This window comes from Mus musculus, chromosome 1 (assembly GCF_000001635.26).
Source record: "Mus musculus strain C57BL/6J chromosome 1, GRCm38.p6 C57BL/6J".
NCBI lineage: Eukaryota > Metazoa > Chordata > Mammalia > Rodentia > Muridae > Mus > Mus musculus.
This window is the reverse complement of record NC_000067.6, coordinates 8696879-8713963: the sequence shown is the minus strand read 5'-3', so window position 1 is coordinate 8713963 and position 17085 is coordinate 8696879. Positions and strand designations below refer to the sequence as shown.

Sequence of the window (17085 nt, the reverse complement as noted above, 5' to 3'; positions counted from 1 at the left end):
AGAGATGGTCTCACCCACAAGGGGCCTTTCCCCCTTGATCACTAATTTAGAAAATGCCTTACAGTTGGATCTCATGGAGGCATTTCCTCAACTGAAGCTCCTTTCTCTGTGATAACTCCAGCTGTGTCAAGTTGACACAAAACTCGTCAGTACAATTGACCCCTTGTCAACTTGACACACAAAAACATCACTAGTAAGCCTCAACCCGTACAATCTTATTCATCCCCAAGATCTAAATAACTTTAAAAGTCCCACAGTCTTCACATATTCTTAAAATTTCAATCTCTTTAAAATATCCATCTCTTTTAAAATTCAAAGTCTTTTTACAATTAAAAGTCTCAACTGTGGGCTCCACTAAAACAGTTTCTTCCTTCAAGAGGGAAAATATCAGGGCACAGTCACAATCAAAAGCAAAAGTCAATCTCCAACCGTACAATGTCTGGGATCCAACTCATGATCTTCTGGGCTCCTCCAAGGGCTTGGGTCACTTCTCCAGCCAGGCCCTTTGTAGCACATGCGTCATCCTCTAGGATCCAGATACCTGTACTCCACTGCTGCTGCTGCTCTTGGTGGTCATCTCATGGTACTGGCATCTCCAAAACGCTGCATGACCCCTTCAGTCCTGGGCCTTCAATTGCAACTGAGGCTGCACCTTCACCAGTGGCCTTCCATGGCCTCTCACAGTGCCGAGCCTCAGCTGCTTTGCGTGACCCCTTCATGCCTTCAAAACCAGTACCACCTGTGTGACCCTTACATATTACCAAGTCCCGCTGCAGCAGGAGTATAACCTTGGCCATCTCTGGAACACAGCCTCTTTGTGCTTTCAGAAAACACTTCCCAGAAGATGTCACCTCAATGATGCTGGTCTCTTCTTAATCACCGCTAATTTCTTAGCTCCAGCTAACCAGCATCAATAGTCCCAGTAATGCAAAGTTTTTGCTTTGGTAGTTCTGGTATCTTGTTAATCACAGCTGATTCTTCAGCCCCAGCTAACCAGAACTACAGAATCTTCACAATCAAAACAGCAATGGCCCTGAAAAGAGTCTTTAATCTTCCCTCTGAAATTTCACAAACCAGACCTCCATCTTCTGCAGTGTTCTCAACGTTATCTTCCAAGCTCCTACACAACATCCTACAGAGCTCTTAACAACGGATGGATCTTCAAGCCCAAAGTTCCAAAGTCCTTCCACAGTCCTCCCCAAAACATGGTCAGGTTGTCACAGGAATACCCCACTCCCAGTACCAATTTGTCTTAGTCAGGGTTTCTATTCCTGCACAAACATCATGACCAGGAAGCAAGTTGGGGAGGAAAGGGTTTATTCGGCTTCAGGACTGGAACTCATGCAGGTCAGGAAGCAGGAGCTGATGCAGAGGCCATGGAGGGATGTTCTTTACTGGCTTGCCTCCTCTGACTTGCTCAGCCTGCTTTCTTATAAAACCAAGACTACCAGCCCAGAGATGGTCCCACCCACAAGGGGCCTTTCCCCCTTGATCACTAATTGAGAAAATGCCTTACAGTTGGATCTCATGGAGGCATTTCCTCAACTGAAGCTCCTTTCTCTGTGATAACTCCAGCTGTGTCAAGTTGACACAAAACTAGCCAGTACAATTGATATTAAGAGATATTAAGGAAAAGTAATTGTTGCTTCCTTTTATTTTTGTTGTTAGAGTTGGCATTCTGTTCTTGTTGCTGTCTTCTTTTTGGTTTGTTAAGGGATTACTTTCTTGCTTTTTCTTGGGCATTATTTCCATCCTTGTATTGGTTTTTTTCTGTTATTATCCTTTGAAGGGCTGGATTCTTGGAAAGATATTGTGTGAATTTGGTTTTGTCATGGAATACTTTGGTTTCTCCATCTATGATAATTGATAGTTTGGCCGGGTATAGTAGCCTGGGTTGGCATTTGTATTCTCTTTGTGTCTGTATAACATCTGTCCAGGCTCTTCTGGCTTTCATAGTCTCTGGTGAAAAGTCTGGTGTAATTCTGATAGGCCTGCCTTTTTATGTTACTTGACCTTTCTCCCTTGCTGCTTTTAATATTCTATCTTTATATAGTGCATTTGTTGTTCTGATTATTATGTGTTGGGAGGAATTTCTTTTCTGGACCAGTCTATTTGGAGTTCTGTAGTCTTCTTGTATGTTCATGGGCATCTCTTTCTTTAGGTTTGGGATGTTTTCTTCTATAATTTTGTTGGAGATATTTGCTGGCCCTTTAAGTTGAAAATCTTCATTCTCATCAACTCCTATCATCCATAGGTTTGGTCTTCTCATTGTGTCCTGTATTTCCTGGATGTTTTGAGTTAGGATCCTTTTGTGTTTTGTATTTTCTTTGATTGTTGTGCCAATGTTCTCTATGGAATCTTCTGCACCTGAGATTCTCTCTTCCATCTCTTGTGTTCGGTTCCTGATGCTCATATCTATGGTTCCAGATTTTTTTCCTAGGGTTTCTATCTCCAGGGTTGCCTCACTTTGTGTTTTCTTTATTGTGTCTACTTCCCTTTTTAGATCTAGTATGGTTTTGTTCATTTCCATCATCTGTTTGGATGTGTTTTCCTGTTTTTCTTTAAGGACTTCTACCTGTTTGGTTGTGTTTTCCTGTTTTTCTTTAAGGAATTGTAACTCTTTAGCAGTGTTCTCCTGTATTTCTTTAAGTGAGTTATTAAAGTCCTTCTTCATGTCCTCTACCATCATCATGAGATATGCTTTTAAATTCGGGTCTAGCTTTTCGGTTGTGTTGGGGTGCCCAGGACTAGGTGTGGTTTGAGTGCTGAGTTCTGATGATGGTGAGTGGTCTTGATTTCTGTTAGTAGGATTCTTACGTTTGCCTTTTGCCATCTGGTAATCTCTGGAGCTAGTTGTTATAGTTGTCTCTGGTTAGAGCTTGTTCCTCAGGTGATTCTGTTAGCCTCTATCAGCAGACCTGGGAGACTCACTTTCTCCTCTGAGTTTCAGTGGTCAGAGCACTCTCTGTAGGCAAGCTTTCCTCTTACTGGAAAGGTGCACAGATATCTGGCCTTAGGACCTCCCTCCTGGCCGAAGACGAAGGCCCAAAACAGGACCTGTCCCGAAGCTGAGTTGCTTTGGCCTGTCCGAGAAGGTGTTAGCTTCTGTATTCTACACTCTCACCTGTGCAGAATACTCTCAAAGGAGTCCTGGAACCAAGATGTATGCAGCTGATGCTCAGGCCAAGCGCTCCCGGCCCGGGTGGACCCCTATACTCTGGCCGGGAAAGTGGCCAGCTCTCTGGGGCCCGAAAAGAGGGCTGCCTTAGAAGCTCTGTGGCTCCTGCCTGTCCCAGAAGCTTTTAGCTTCTGTATTCCGTACTCTCACCTGTGCAGAATACTCTCGGTGTGGTCCCGGAACGAAGATGTCTGCTGCCGATGCTCAGGCAAAGTGCTCCCATGCCAGGCGGACCCCTTTTCTCTGGCCAGGAAAGTGGTCGGATGTCTGGGGCCTGTGCAGAATCTTGAATTAATTTTATTACCAGCTACTGCCCCGAAGCTATTTATCAGGTTTAGGAGTTCTCTGGTGGAATTTTTAGTGTCATTTATATATACTATCATATCATCTGCAAATAGTGATATTTTGACTTCTTCCTTTCCAATTTGTGTCCACTTGGCTTCCTTTTGTTGTCTAATGGCTCTGGCTAGGACTTCAAGTACTATATTGAATACGTAGGGAGAAAGTGGGCAGTCTTGTCTACTCCCTGATTTTAGTGAGATTGCTTCCAGCTTCTCTCCATTTACTTTGATGTTGGCTACTGGTTTGCTGTAGATTGCTTTTATCATGTTTAGGTATAGGCCTTGAATTCCTGATCTTTTCAAGATATTTATCATGAATGGTTGTTGGATTTTGTCAAATGTTTTCGCAACATCTAACGAGATGATCATGTGGTTTTTGTCTTTGAGTTTGTTTATATAGTGGATTATGTTGATGGATTTCCATATATTAAAGCATCCCTGCAATCCTGGGATGAAGCCTACTTGGTCAGGATGGATGATCGTTTTGATGTGTTCTTGGATTCGGTGTGTGAGAATTTTATTGAGTATTTTTGCATCGATATTCATAAGGGAAATTGGTCTGAAGTTATCTTTCTTTGTTAGGTCTTTATGTGTTTAAGGTATCAGAGTAATTGTGGCTTCATAGAATGAATTGGGTATAGTACCTTCTGTTTGTATTTTGCGGAATAGTTTGAGTAGGTTTGGAATTAGGTCTTCTTTGAAGGTCTGATAGAACTCTGCACTAAACATATCTGGTCCTGGGCTTTTTTTTGGTTGGGAGATTATCAATGACTGCTTCTATTTATTTAGGGGATATAGGACTCTTTAGGTCATTAATCAGATCCTGATTTAATTTTGGTACCTGGTATCTGTCTAGAAATTTGTCCATTTTGTCCAGGTTTTCCAGTTTTGTTGAGTATAGCCTTTTGTAGAAGGATCTGATGGTGTTTTGGATTTCTTCATGATCTGTTGTTATGTCTCCCTTTTCATTTCTTATTTTGTTAATTAGGCTTTGCCCTCTAGTGAGTCTGGGTAGGGATTTATCTATCTTGTTGATTTTCTCAAAGAACCAGCCCCTGGTTTGGTTGATTCTTTGAATAGTTCTTTTTGTTTCCACTTGGTTGATTTCCCCCCTGAGTTTGATTATTTCCTGCCATCTACTCCTCTTGGGTGTATTTGCTTCCTTTTATTCTAGAGCTTTTAGGTGTTCTGTCAAGCTCCTAGTGCATGTTCTCTCTAGTTTTTTTTTTTTTTTTTTTTTTTTTTTAATGCACTCAGAGCTATGAGTTTTCTTCTCAGGAATGTTTTCATTGTCCCAAAGTTTGAGTATGTTGTGGCTTCATTTTCATTAAACTCTAAAAGGTTTTCAATTTCTTTCTTTATTTCTTCCTTGACCAAAATATCATTGAGGAGAGTGTTATTCAGTTTCAACATGAATGTTGGCTTTGTATTACTTATGTTGTTATTGAAGATCAGCCTTAGTCCATAGTGATCAAATAGGATGCATGGGATAATTTTAATATTTTTGTATCTGTTGAGGCCTGTTTTGTGACCAAATTTATGGTCAATTTTGGAGAAGGTACCATGAGGTGCTAAACAAAGGTATATCCTTTTGATTTAGGATAAAATGTTCTGTAGATATCTGTTAAATCCATTTGTTTCATAACTTCTGTTAGTTTCACTGTGTCTCTGTTTAGTGTCTGTTTCCAGGATCTGTCCTTTGGTGAGTGGGGTGTTGAAATCTCCCACTATTATTGTGTGAAGTTCAATGTGTGCTTTGAGCTTTACTAATTTTTTTTTTTTAATGAATGTGGCTCCCCTTGCATTTTTAGCATAATTATTCAGAATTGAGAGTTCGTCTCGGAAGATTTTACCTTTGATGAGTATGAAGTGCCCTTCATTGTGTTTTTTGATAACTTTGGGTTGGAAGTCTATTTTATTCGATATTAGAATGGGTACTCCAGCTTGTTACTTCAGACCGTTTGCTTGGAAACTTATTTTCCAGCCTTTCACTCTGAGGTAGTGTCTGCTATTTTCCCTGAGGTGGGTTTCCTGTAAGCAGCAAAATGTTGGGTCCTGTTTGTGTAGCCAGGCTCTTAGTCTATGTCTTTTTATTGAGGAATTGAGTCCATTGATATTAAGAGATATTAAGGGAAAGTAATTGTTGCTTCCTGTTATTTTTGTTGTTAGAGTTGGCATTCTGTTCTTGTGGCTGTCTTCTTTTAGGTTTATTGAAGGATTACTTTCTTGCTTTTTTAAGGGCAGAGTTTCCATCCTTGTATTGGTGTTTTGCTGTTATCCTTTGAAGGGCTGGATTTGTGGAAAGATATTGTGTGAATTTTGTTTTGTCATGATATACTTTGGTTTCTCCATCTATGGTAATTGAGAGTTTCCTGGGTATAGTAGTGTGGGCTGGCATTTGTGTTCTCTTAGGGTCTCTATGACATCTGTCCAGGATCTTCTGGCTTTCATAGTCTCTGGTGTGAAGTCTGTAGTAATTCTAATAGGCCTTCCTTTATATGTTACTTGACCTTTTTCCCTTACTGCTTTTAATATTCTGTCTTTATTTAGTACATTTGTTGTTCTGATTATCTTGCGTCAATAAGAATTCCTTTTCTGGTCCAGTCTATTTGGAGTTCTGTAGGCTTCTTGTATGTTCATGGGCATCTCTTTCTTTAGTTTAGGGAAGTTTTCTTCAATAATTTGTTGATATTTGCTGACCCTTTAAGTTGAAAATCTTCATTCTCATCTACTATTATCCATAGGTTTGGTCTTCTCATTGTGTCCTGGATTTCCTGAAGCTTTGAGTTAAGATCTTTTTGCATTTTGCATTTTCTTTGATTGTTGTGTCCAGGTTCCCTATGTAATCTTCTGTACCTGAGATTCTCTCTTCCATCTCTTGTATTCTGTTGCTGATGCTCTCATCTATGGTTTCTGATTTCTTTCCTAGGGTTTATATCTCCAGAGTTATCTCACTTTGGGTTTTCTTCATTATTTCTCCTTCCCTTTTTAGGTCTTGGATGGTTTTCTTCAATTCTATCACCTGTTTGGTAGTGTTTTCCTGTAACTCTCTAATGCATTTTTGGTGTTTCCTCTTAAAGGCTTTTAGGTGTTTACCTGTGTTTTCCTGTATTTACTTCTTAAAGTTCTCCATCATCATCATGAGAAATGACTTTAGATCCATGTCTTGCTTTTCTTGTGTGATGGTGTATCCAGGACTTGCTAAGGTGGGAAAGTTTGGTTCTTATGATGCCAAGTAACCTTGGTTTCTGTTGCTTCTGTTCTTATGCTTGCCTCCTGTCATCTGTTTATCTCAAGTGCTTGTTGCCCTCAATATATCTGATTGGAGCCTGTCCTTCCAATAATCCCAGTTGATTCAGGACTCCTCAGAATACAGCTTTCTCTGTGATCCTTAGATTTTGGGCTCCTGTGAACCTGAGATTCTGGGTGTGTCAGAGTTTTTGTCAGTCAAGCTTCCTCTGAGACACTGAAACACTGGTGTGACCTAGATCCTGTTATCCTGGGATCCTGTTGTCCTAACATCCTGGGCCTGTTACAGTGCCTGGAAGTGGTGTCTCCTTTGAGGACCTTAAATCTATCTGATCAGTGATCCTAAGATCTCGTGGAGAGTCCTCTCGTGACCATTGGGGTGTCCGCCAATTCTGTGCCCTAGGTGACCTGATGCTGTTGCTTACCAGATGGGACTTGTGCCCCTGGTCAGGCCAGGTTTTCTGCTTCCCTTCTGCTGTCTGAGGTCCTGGGGTTTTGGATAGAGACAGATGTTGTGTTCCGCTTACCAGTGATCCTAAGATCACGTGGAGAGTCCTCTAGGGACCGTGAGTGTGTCCACCGACTCAGTGCCCTAAGTGACTGGGTGCTGGCCTGGATTTTATTTCTTGCTGTCAATTGTTTGGACTTGGTTTGTTCTTCTTTTTACACATTTTAATTTGCATCATTATTTCATTTTTGTTTTTCTGACTTTTTTCTCTTTTCCATACAGGGTTTCTCTGTGTAACCCTGGCTATCCTGGAACTTACTCTATAGACCAGGCTGGCCTCAAACTCAGAAATCTGCCTGCCTCTGTCTTCCAGGTGCTGGGATTAAAGGCATGTGCCAGCACTGCCTGGCATTTTTCTAATTTTTAAAAATATAGTAGTTCAGAGACTTCTTCTAATATGTCCCAGAGATTGTGTTTTATTTTCATTTTTGTCTATTTTCAGATATTTTTGATCTTTTAATTTTGACTTTAACGCACCCATCATTAGGTAATGAGTTTTATAAGCCCCTGGTTGAGTATATATATTTTTGTTAGATATTTTTCAGTCAATTTTAAGTTTTATAACAATTTTTTCAGGTAGGATACCGTCGATTATTTCACCTTTTTTTCTGAATTTATTTAGGTTAGGTTGATTTCCCAGGATGTGGTGCATTTTAGAGAAGGTTCTATGAGCTGCTAAGTATAATATATATTTTCTGTTTTTTAGGTAGAATATTTTTTAAAATATTTAAGTCTATTTGCTGTATGATGCCATTTAACTCTGATAGTTCTCTAATTTTGCAAAATGATCTGTCTATCAGAGAAAGTGAAGTATTAAAATCATATAGTGTCGAGTCAGTGTTAATCTGTGTCTTTAATTACGCCTTTTACAAAACTGTGCATACCAATCTGGTGAATTAATGTTTAGAATTACAATGCACTCTTGGCTAATTTTTCCCTTGATTAGAGTTAGTATACTTCTTTGTCTTTTCTAATTAGCTTTAGGTTAAAGTCTACTAGATCTTAGGATAGTAGTGTTATCTTCTGTCCTGGCTGTATTTGATTGTATTATTTTCATGCATTTCATTACTTGAAAATTGTTTCCATCTATAAAAGACATACTCCTTATGCACCACAGGTAGATAGCTTTTGTTTCTGGATCCATTCAGCTAGCCTCTTTTTTGTTTTTAAATTAGAGTTGAGTATATTAATATTTAGAATTATTGTTGAAAGTTTATGTTGATTACAATAATCTTTTACTTGGGTTTTTGTTTGTTTGCTGTTTATGGTCTTAGTGTACTCGGTGTTTTAGTGATAATGGGTTCATAGTTTTCTTTCTACAGTTTTTGGTCTGTTCCTACTTTCTTCAGTCTGAAGTATTGCTTTCATTATTCTTTTTGGTACTGGTGTGGTTGTCTGTAACTCTTTTAGCAACTTTGTGTCATGAATGATTTTTTTACCTTCAACTAAGGTGTGTATTTTTGTTGGATATGGTAATCCATATCAGCCAGTCTGTTTTAGAGCATTGGAGTTCATTGCTCCGGGATCTTCTGTTTTTAGTGTTTCCATTAATACCTCAGCTGCTCTGTTGGGGTTTTCTTTATATGTGGCATGTTTTGTTTTATTTTATTTTTCTCTCTGGCTGTTTTACTTGTTCTATTCATTGTTTTAACCATGATATGCCATGAAATTTTTTTCTATCCCTGTCATTATGTGCTCCTTGTATATGTTTGGTTATGCCTTAACATAGTTTGTAAAAGTTTTTCTCAATTATTTTGTTGAAGATATAATCTATGTTATTGAATTCTATCACTTTCTCATCTTTTTCTAGAATTTGCACATTTCTTCTTTCCATGGTGTCTGATTCCTTTAATGTGTTTGTGTTTTAATTTTTTTCAAACTTTTGCATGTGTGTTCTGATTTCTCTTGTCTTTAAGTTCTAATAGTCTATCTTCTATTTGATTTATTCTACTTGTAAGAATTTAAGTTCTATCATCATTTTATCTTTACTTCTCTACCATAATTTTTATTTCTCTACTGAATTCACTTTTCAAATTATAGATTTACTTTATCATTTTATTAAGCTGTGTATTTGTGTTTTCTTAGGCACTACTTATTTGTTTCTTGATGCTCTATTAAACAATTCATTGTTTTTAAATGAATTGTTTGTTTGTTCATTCTGTAAATTACTTGATTCCTTTAATGAAGTTTATTGTTGTTCTTTTAAATTATATGTCCTGAGTTCATCAAAATAGATCTCATTGGAGAACATTTCTAAAGCACTGGTGGATTTAGCAAGAAATCCTTGGTAGTTTATATTGTTTATGTTTTTTATGATAAGTTCTATTCATATGGATTTCTTTTCTTGGCTGTGTGTTTGATATAAAATTTTATGCTTCCTCATATGGTCTGATAGTAGTCCAGACTATGTAACAAGATACAAGTATATGGGAATGGCATCGTTAGGACAGATTCTAAGGATGCACCAGGTTGTATCCTAGCACACATGTATACATTGGGCTAAGCCTAGAAGTTGGATATGGAGTACACAGGCTAGTATTTGGAGAAAGGTGCTCACCAGATTGATCTCTGCACAGGATATGTAACCAGGTCTAGATATGAATTCTGAGCAAGGTGCAAGGCAGGCTAGGTTCAGGGATCTCAACAGACTAAATATAGGCACTGTCTACACTAATAGTGGTAGACCAGGTAATTAGAAGTGGTGGTAGTGGTGGTAGTGGTGGTAGTGGAGGCTAGTGTCAGAAGGATTTATCAGGATCAGTTGCTCATTGTTTATAGAATAGGCCAGTCATGAGAGGGGTAGAAATAGTGAAGAAATAAATGAAACTGAGCATGTAAGTAGAATGTGTGACTTAGGTGAGCTATCAGGTAGAGCAGAGTTTAAGAAATCCACTGGCAATTGATAGGACTAGATCTCAGGAAAGAGTACCAAGTTCCAGCATGATCTGGACATATGACTCAGGGTTGTATAGGATGGCATAGAGGGGGGAGAGGGAGAGGGAGAGAGCAGGGAGAGGGAGAGATGGAGGGAGAGGGGGGAGAGGGGAAGGGGAGAGTGAGAGAGGGGGAGAGGGAGATAGGGAGGGAGAGTGAGGGAGAAGGAGGGAGGGAGGGAGAAGGAGAGAGAGGGAGGGAGGGAGAGGGAGGTGGGGAGAGGGGGAGGGAGAGAGGGGGAGAGGGAGAGAGGGGGAGAGGGAGAGAGGGGGAGAGGGAGAGAGGGGGAGAGGGAGAGAGGGAGAGGGAGCGGGAGAGAGGAAGAGGGCGAGAAGAAGAGGGAGAGGGAGAGGAAGGGGGAGGGGGAGAGGGAGAGGGAGAGGGAAACAGAAATCCTATCTGGTTTCTTGTCACATGTATTACTCATGAGCCCCAGGTCAGAAGCATAGCAGTGAGTCCCAGAGTAATGGGGATGTGTTGAGAGAGGTGGCTGAAGCAAGTGGTATGGTAGGCTAGCAGTATCCTAAGAAGATTAGAATGGATAATGGGAAAAAGAGCTGGTAGCCTTCCTGAGCCCTGAGCCCTGAGCCTGTGCTTGTGTGAAAGCTGTAGGAATATCTGATAGAAAGCAGTCTTTTGTAATCAGGAGGTTTCAAGGAAATGGAGATTGACTGAAGGGGAAGGCTGAAACTGGAGGTGGTAGGACCAGGTACATCCTAGCAAGACCTAAGTAAGCAAGGAAAAGAGGTCTTAATATGTGAAATTTATACGAGACAAAATAAATGATGATGTTCTACAATCTGTATTGTTCTGGAGAAAACAGGTCACACCACAAGAAGAAATTTTTAAAAATGTGAAAATAAGTTCAATATGATATATAGAAAAGTTCCTATATCAGGTGTCATCATATATCAAATGTTGAAATATTCAGTAAAAATGTTCATTTCTGTTAAGAATGTTTTGTGGCTATCACCTATAGTAAATGTCACCATTAGATTTTGTATTACAGATAGACACACTTTATTTTTCTTCAAGTCTGCTTAAAGCTCTCTTCCAGAATTTAAGATGAAACCACTATGTCTCTAGGGTAACAAATGAGAATAGAAATGTAAATTTCAGGAATTTTTAAGAACATGACTTGTGATTCATGTCCCAAATTACAAGGCTGATTTATATGATTTACACCATTTAATACCATTCCAAATGTATGAGCTTTTGGTTAATAAAATTATTTTGAATTTCAAATGTTATGATATCTTGCATTTGCTTAATAAGGTATAATTCACAGGACAATCTAGAGACATTATCTTAGATTTATTCACGTTATTATTTGGAAGTATGTGCATAATATTGCTTTTGTTGCATAACTGATGAGGATGAAGACTATGTGGTGTGGTTTTGAAGGTCTAGACAACTTTAAATAGTGTGGCGGGTACTAGAATTTCATCTATAAAAGATCATTAAGATGACTTAGCATGAAATTATAGATTTCCAGGAGTTTTCTGAAGAAATAACCCAAAAGGAAAAGTACAGACTCCCTGAGAAGATGCATGTTCATAGTGCATTGCTCTTACTGAACAGATTTTTTGGTTATATTATTAAGAAGGAGATCAAGGGGATACAAATTGGAAAAGAGAAAGTCAAAATATCACTTTTTGCAGATGATATGATAGTATATATAAGTGACCCTAAAAATTCTACCAGAGAACTCCTAAACCTGATAAACAGTTTCGGTGAAGTAGCTGCATATAAAATAAACTCAAACAAGTCAATGGCCTTTCTCTATACAAAGAATAAATAGGCTGACAAAGAAATTAGGGAAACAACACCCTTCTCAATAGTCACAAATAATATAAAATATCTTGGCATGACTCTAACTAAGGAGGTGAAAGATCTGTATGATAAAAACTTCAAATCTCTGAAGAAAGAAATTAAAGAAGATCTCAGAAGATGGAAAGATCTCGCATGATCATGGATTGGCAGGATCAATATTGTAAAAATGGCTATCTTGCCAAAAACAATCTACAGATTCAATGCAATCCCCATCAAAATTCCAACTCAATTCTTCAAAGAATTAGAAGGAGCAATTTGCAAATTCATCTGGAATAACAAAAAACCTAGGATAGCAAAAAGTCTTCTCAAGGATAAAAGAACCTCTGGTGGAATCACAATGCCTGACCTAAAGCTTTACTACAGAGCAATTGTGATAAAAACTGCATGGTACTGGTATAGAGACAGACAAGTAGACCAATGGAATAGAATTGAAGACCCAGAAATGAACCCACACACCTATGGTCACTTGATCTTCGACAAGGGAGCTAAAACCATCCAGTGGAAGAAAGACAGCATTTTCAACAATTGGTGCTGGCACAACTGGTTGTTATCATGTAGAAGAATTCGAATCGATCCATACTTATCTCCTTGTACTAAGGTCATATCTAAGTGGATCAAGGAACTTCACATAAAACCAGAGACACTGAAACTTATAGAGGAGAAAGTGGGGAAAAGCCTTGAAGATATGGGCACAGGGGAAAAATTCCTGAACAGAACAGCAATGGCTTGTGCTGTAAGATCTAGAATTGACAAATGGGACCTAATGAAACTCCAAAGTTTCTGCAAGGCAAAAGACACCGTCAATAAGACAAAAATACCACCAACAGATTGGGAAAGGATCTTTACCTATCCTAAATCAGATAGGGGACTAATATCCAACATATATAAAGAACTCAAGAAGGTGGACTTCAGAAAATCAAATAACCCCATTAAAAAATGGGGCTCAGAACTGAACAAAGAATTCTCACCTGAGGAATACCGAATGGCAGAGAAGCACCTGAAAAAATGTTCAACATCCTTAATCATCAGGGAAATGCAAATCAAAACAACCCTGAGATTCCACCTCACACCAGTCAGAATGGCTAAGATCAAAAATTCAGGTGACAGCAGATGCTGGCGTGGATGTGGAGAAAGAGGAACACTCCTCCATTGTTGGTGGGAGTGCAGGCTTGTACAACCACTCTGGAAATCAGTCTGGCGGTTCCTCAGAAAATTGGACATAGTACTACCAGAGGATCCAGCAATACCTCTCCTGGGTATATATCCAGAAGATGCCCCAACTGGTAAGAAGGACACATGCTCCACTATGTTCATAGCAGCCCTATTTATAATAGCCAGAAGCTGGAAAGAACCCAGATGCCCCTCAACAGAGGAATGGATACAGAAAATGTGGTACATCTACACAATGGAGTACTACTCAGCTATTAAAAAGAATGAATTTATGAAATTCCTAGCCAAATGGATGGACCTGGAGGGCATCATCCTGAGTGAGGTAACACATTCACAAAGAAACTCACACAATATGTACTCACTGATAAGTGGATATTAGCCCCAAACCTAGGATACCCAAGAAATAAGATACAATTTGCTAAACACATGAAACTCAAGAAGAATGAAGACTGAAGTGTGGACACTATGCCCCTCCTTAGAATTGGGAACAAAACACCCATGGAAGGAGTTACAGAGACAAAGTTTGGAGCTGAGATGAAAGGATGGACCATGTAGAGACTGCCATATCCAGGGATCCACCCCATAATCAGCATCCAAACGCTGACACCATTGCATACACTAGCAAGATTTTATCGAAAGGACCCAGATGTAGCTGTCTCTTGTGAGACTATGCCCGGGCCTAGCAAACACAGAAGTGGATGCTCACAGTCAGCTAATGGATGGATCACAGTGCTCCCAATGGAGGAGCTAGAGAAAGAACCCAAGGAGCTAAAGGGATCTGCAACCCTATAGGTGGAACAACATTATGAACTAACCAGTACCCCGGAGCTCTTGACTCTAGCTGCATATGTATCAAAAGATGGCCTAGTCGGCCATCACTGGAAAAAGAGGCCCATTGAACACGCAAACTTTATATGCCCCAGTATAGGGGAACGCCAGGGCCAAAAAGGGGGAGTGGGTGGGTAGGTGAGTGGAAGTGGGTGGGTATGGGGGACTTTTGGTATAGCATTGGAAATGTAAATGAGCTAAATACCTAATAAAAAATGGAAAAAAAAAAGAAGTTGAGTGAAATGCCTTACCTTTCTTAGAGGGAAAGTTACTATTTCCTTAGAACATGACTTACTTCTAAATGATATTGTTCATTTGAAAACAGCACCAAGACCATTATAATTGAACAAAACTGCAAAAACATACTCTGAAAACTAAAATAGCATGATTAAGTTAGAGAACAAAGGACCTAAAATATTAAAAGATGTGCCACTTCTATAAATTAAAAATGTAAATATTATTATATAGCAGTGTTCTTTAGGTTATATATATTTTTATTAGATACTTTATTTGCATTTTAAATGTTATTCCCTTTCCTGGTGTCCCTCCTAAAACCTTCTCCCCTTATCCCCTTCCCCATCCTCCTGCTCAGCAACCCACTCCCTTCTACCCCTGTCATTACCCTACACTGGGGAATAGAGTCTTCACAGGACTAAGGGCCTCTTCTCCCATTGATGACCAACTAGGCCATCCTCTGCTACCTGTGTAGCCATGAGTCCCTCCATGTGTACTCTTTGGTTGGTGGTTTAGTCCCTGAGAACTCTGGGGGTACTGGTTAGTTCATATTGTTGTTCCTCCTATAGGGCTAAAAACCTTCAGTTCCTTGGATACTTTCTCTAGCTCCTTCATTGGGGACCCTGTGCTCAGTCCAATGGATGGCTGTGAGCATCTACTTCTGTATTTGTCAGGAACTGGCAGAACTTCTTAGGAGACAGCTATATCAGGCTCTGGCCGGGAAGCACTTGTTGGCATCCACAATAGTGTCTGGGTTAGGTGAGTGTATATGGGATGGATCCCAAGGTGGGGCAGTCTCTGGCTGATCATTCCTTCAGTCTCTGCTCCACACCTTGTCTCTTCTATGTCTCTTGTCTCCTTCTATGGGTATTTTGCTCCCAATTCTAGGAAGGATCGAAGTATCCACACTTTGGTCTTCCTCTTTCTTGAGTTTCATGTGGTTTGTGAATTCTATCTTGCATATTAGCTTCTGGGCTAATACTCACTAATCTGTGAGTACATACCATGTGTGTTCTTTTGTGATTGGGTTACCTCACTCAGGATGATAGCTTCCAGATACATCCAATTGCCTAAGAATTTCATAGATTCATTGTTTTGTATAGCTGAGTAGTACTCCATTGTGTAAATGTAAGACATTTTCTGTATCCATTCCTCTGTTCATGGACATCTTGGTTCTTTCCAGCTTCTGGCTATTATAAATAAGGCTGTTATGAACATAATGGAGCATGTGTCCTTATTGCCTGTTGGGACATCTCCTTGGTATGTACCCAAGAGTGGTATTGCTGGGTCCTTGGGGAGTACTATGTCAAATTTTCTGAGGAACTGCCAGACTGATTTCCAGAGTGGTTGTACCAGATTGCAATCCCACCAACAATGGAGGAGTGTTCCTCTTTCTCCACATCCTCACCAGCATCTACTGTCATCTGAGTTTTTGATCTTAGTCATTCTGACTGGTGTGAGGTGGAATCTCAGGGTTGTTTTGATTGCATTTCCCTGATGACTAAGGAAGTGGAACACTTTTTTAGGTGCTTCTCGGATATTTGGTATTCCTCAGTTGAGAGTTCTTTGTTTAGCTCTGTACCCTATTTTTAAATAGGGTTATTTGTTTCTCTGGAGTCTAACTTCTTGAGTTCTTTGTACATATTGGATATTAGCCTTCTATTGGATTTAGGATTGGTAAAGATATTTTCCCAATCTGTTGGTTGCCATTTTGTCTTAATGACAGTGTCCTTTGCTTTACAGAAGCTGTGTAATTTTATGAGACCCCATTTGTTGATTCTTGATCTTACAGCAAAAGCCATTGCTGTTCTGTTCATGACTTTTTCTCCTGTGCCCATATCTTCAAGGCTCTTCCCTACATTCTCCTCTATAAGTTTCAGTGTCTCTGGTTTTATGTGGCGTTCCTTGATCCACTTGGACTTGAGCTTTGTACAAGGAGATAAGAATGGATTGATTTGCATTCTTTTTTTCTTTTCTTTTACTTTTTTTTTTTTTTTTTTTTTTTTTTTGGTTTTTCGAGACAGGGTTTCTCTGTATAGGCCTGGCTTTCCTGGAACTCAATTTGTAGACCAGGCTGGCCTCAAACTCAGAGGCCTCCCGAGTGCTGGGATTAAAGGCGTGCACCACCACGATGGGCATGATTTGCATTCTTGTACATGCTAACCATCAGTTGAGCGAGTACCATTTGTTGAAAATGCTGTCTTTTTACTACTGTATGATATTAGTGTAGCTGCCTGCAGCTACACGAACTGGGTTCCTGAAGGGGAGGCTGGGGCTGCATGGGGGTGGGGGAGAAAGGCAAGAGAAATAAGGAGACCAAGACAAGATACTGATCAAGGCCCAAAGTTTACCCAAGAGTCTGAGCTTATAAGTGGGGAAGGCCTTTCCCCCACCATGACAGATTCTTGATGCTTTGTTGCCAGGCTCTCAGCACATGGTTGCCAGGCTGTTGCTTATTCAGGAATGTCTCAGGAAGACAGGTTCAGCCTCTCAGCAGGTAGCGGGGTCTTGGAGAAAAGCACAGAGGTGACAGAACAGTAGACCTATCTAGGTAGGAACTCCTCCCTAGGTGGTCTCCTTCACAGTAGCAGAACATGTCTGAGCCAGCCTGCTCTAGGCTGGGGGAGGCTACATATTAGCTCCTTTGTTAAAGATCAAATGACCATAGGTGTTGGTTTCATTTCTGGGTCTTCAATTTTCTTGCATTGATCTACTTGCCTGTTGCTGTACCAGTATCATGCAGTTTTCATGATAATTGCTCTGTAGTACAGCTTGAGGTCAGGGATGGTGATTCCACCAGAGGTTCTTTT

General features: G+C 39.9%; 1 protein-coding gene across 11 annotated transcripts in view; it reads left to right on the top strand.

Annotated features, from left to right (window-relative positions):
- Sntg1 (syntrophin, gamma 1) overlaps positions 1-17085 on the top strand; it is a 941919-nt gene that overhangs the window by 587694 nt on the left and 337140 nt on the right. The window lies entirely within an intron of this gene.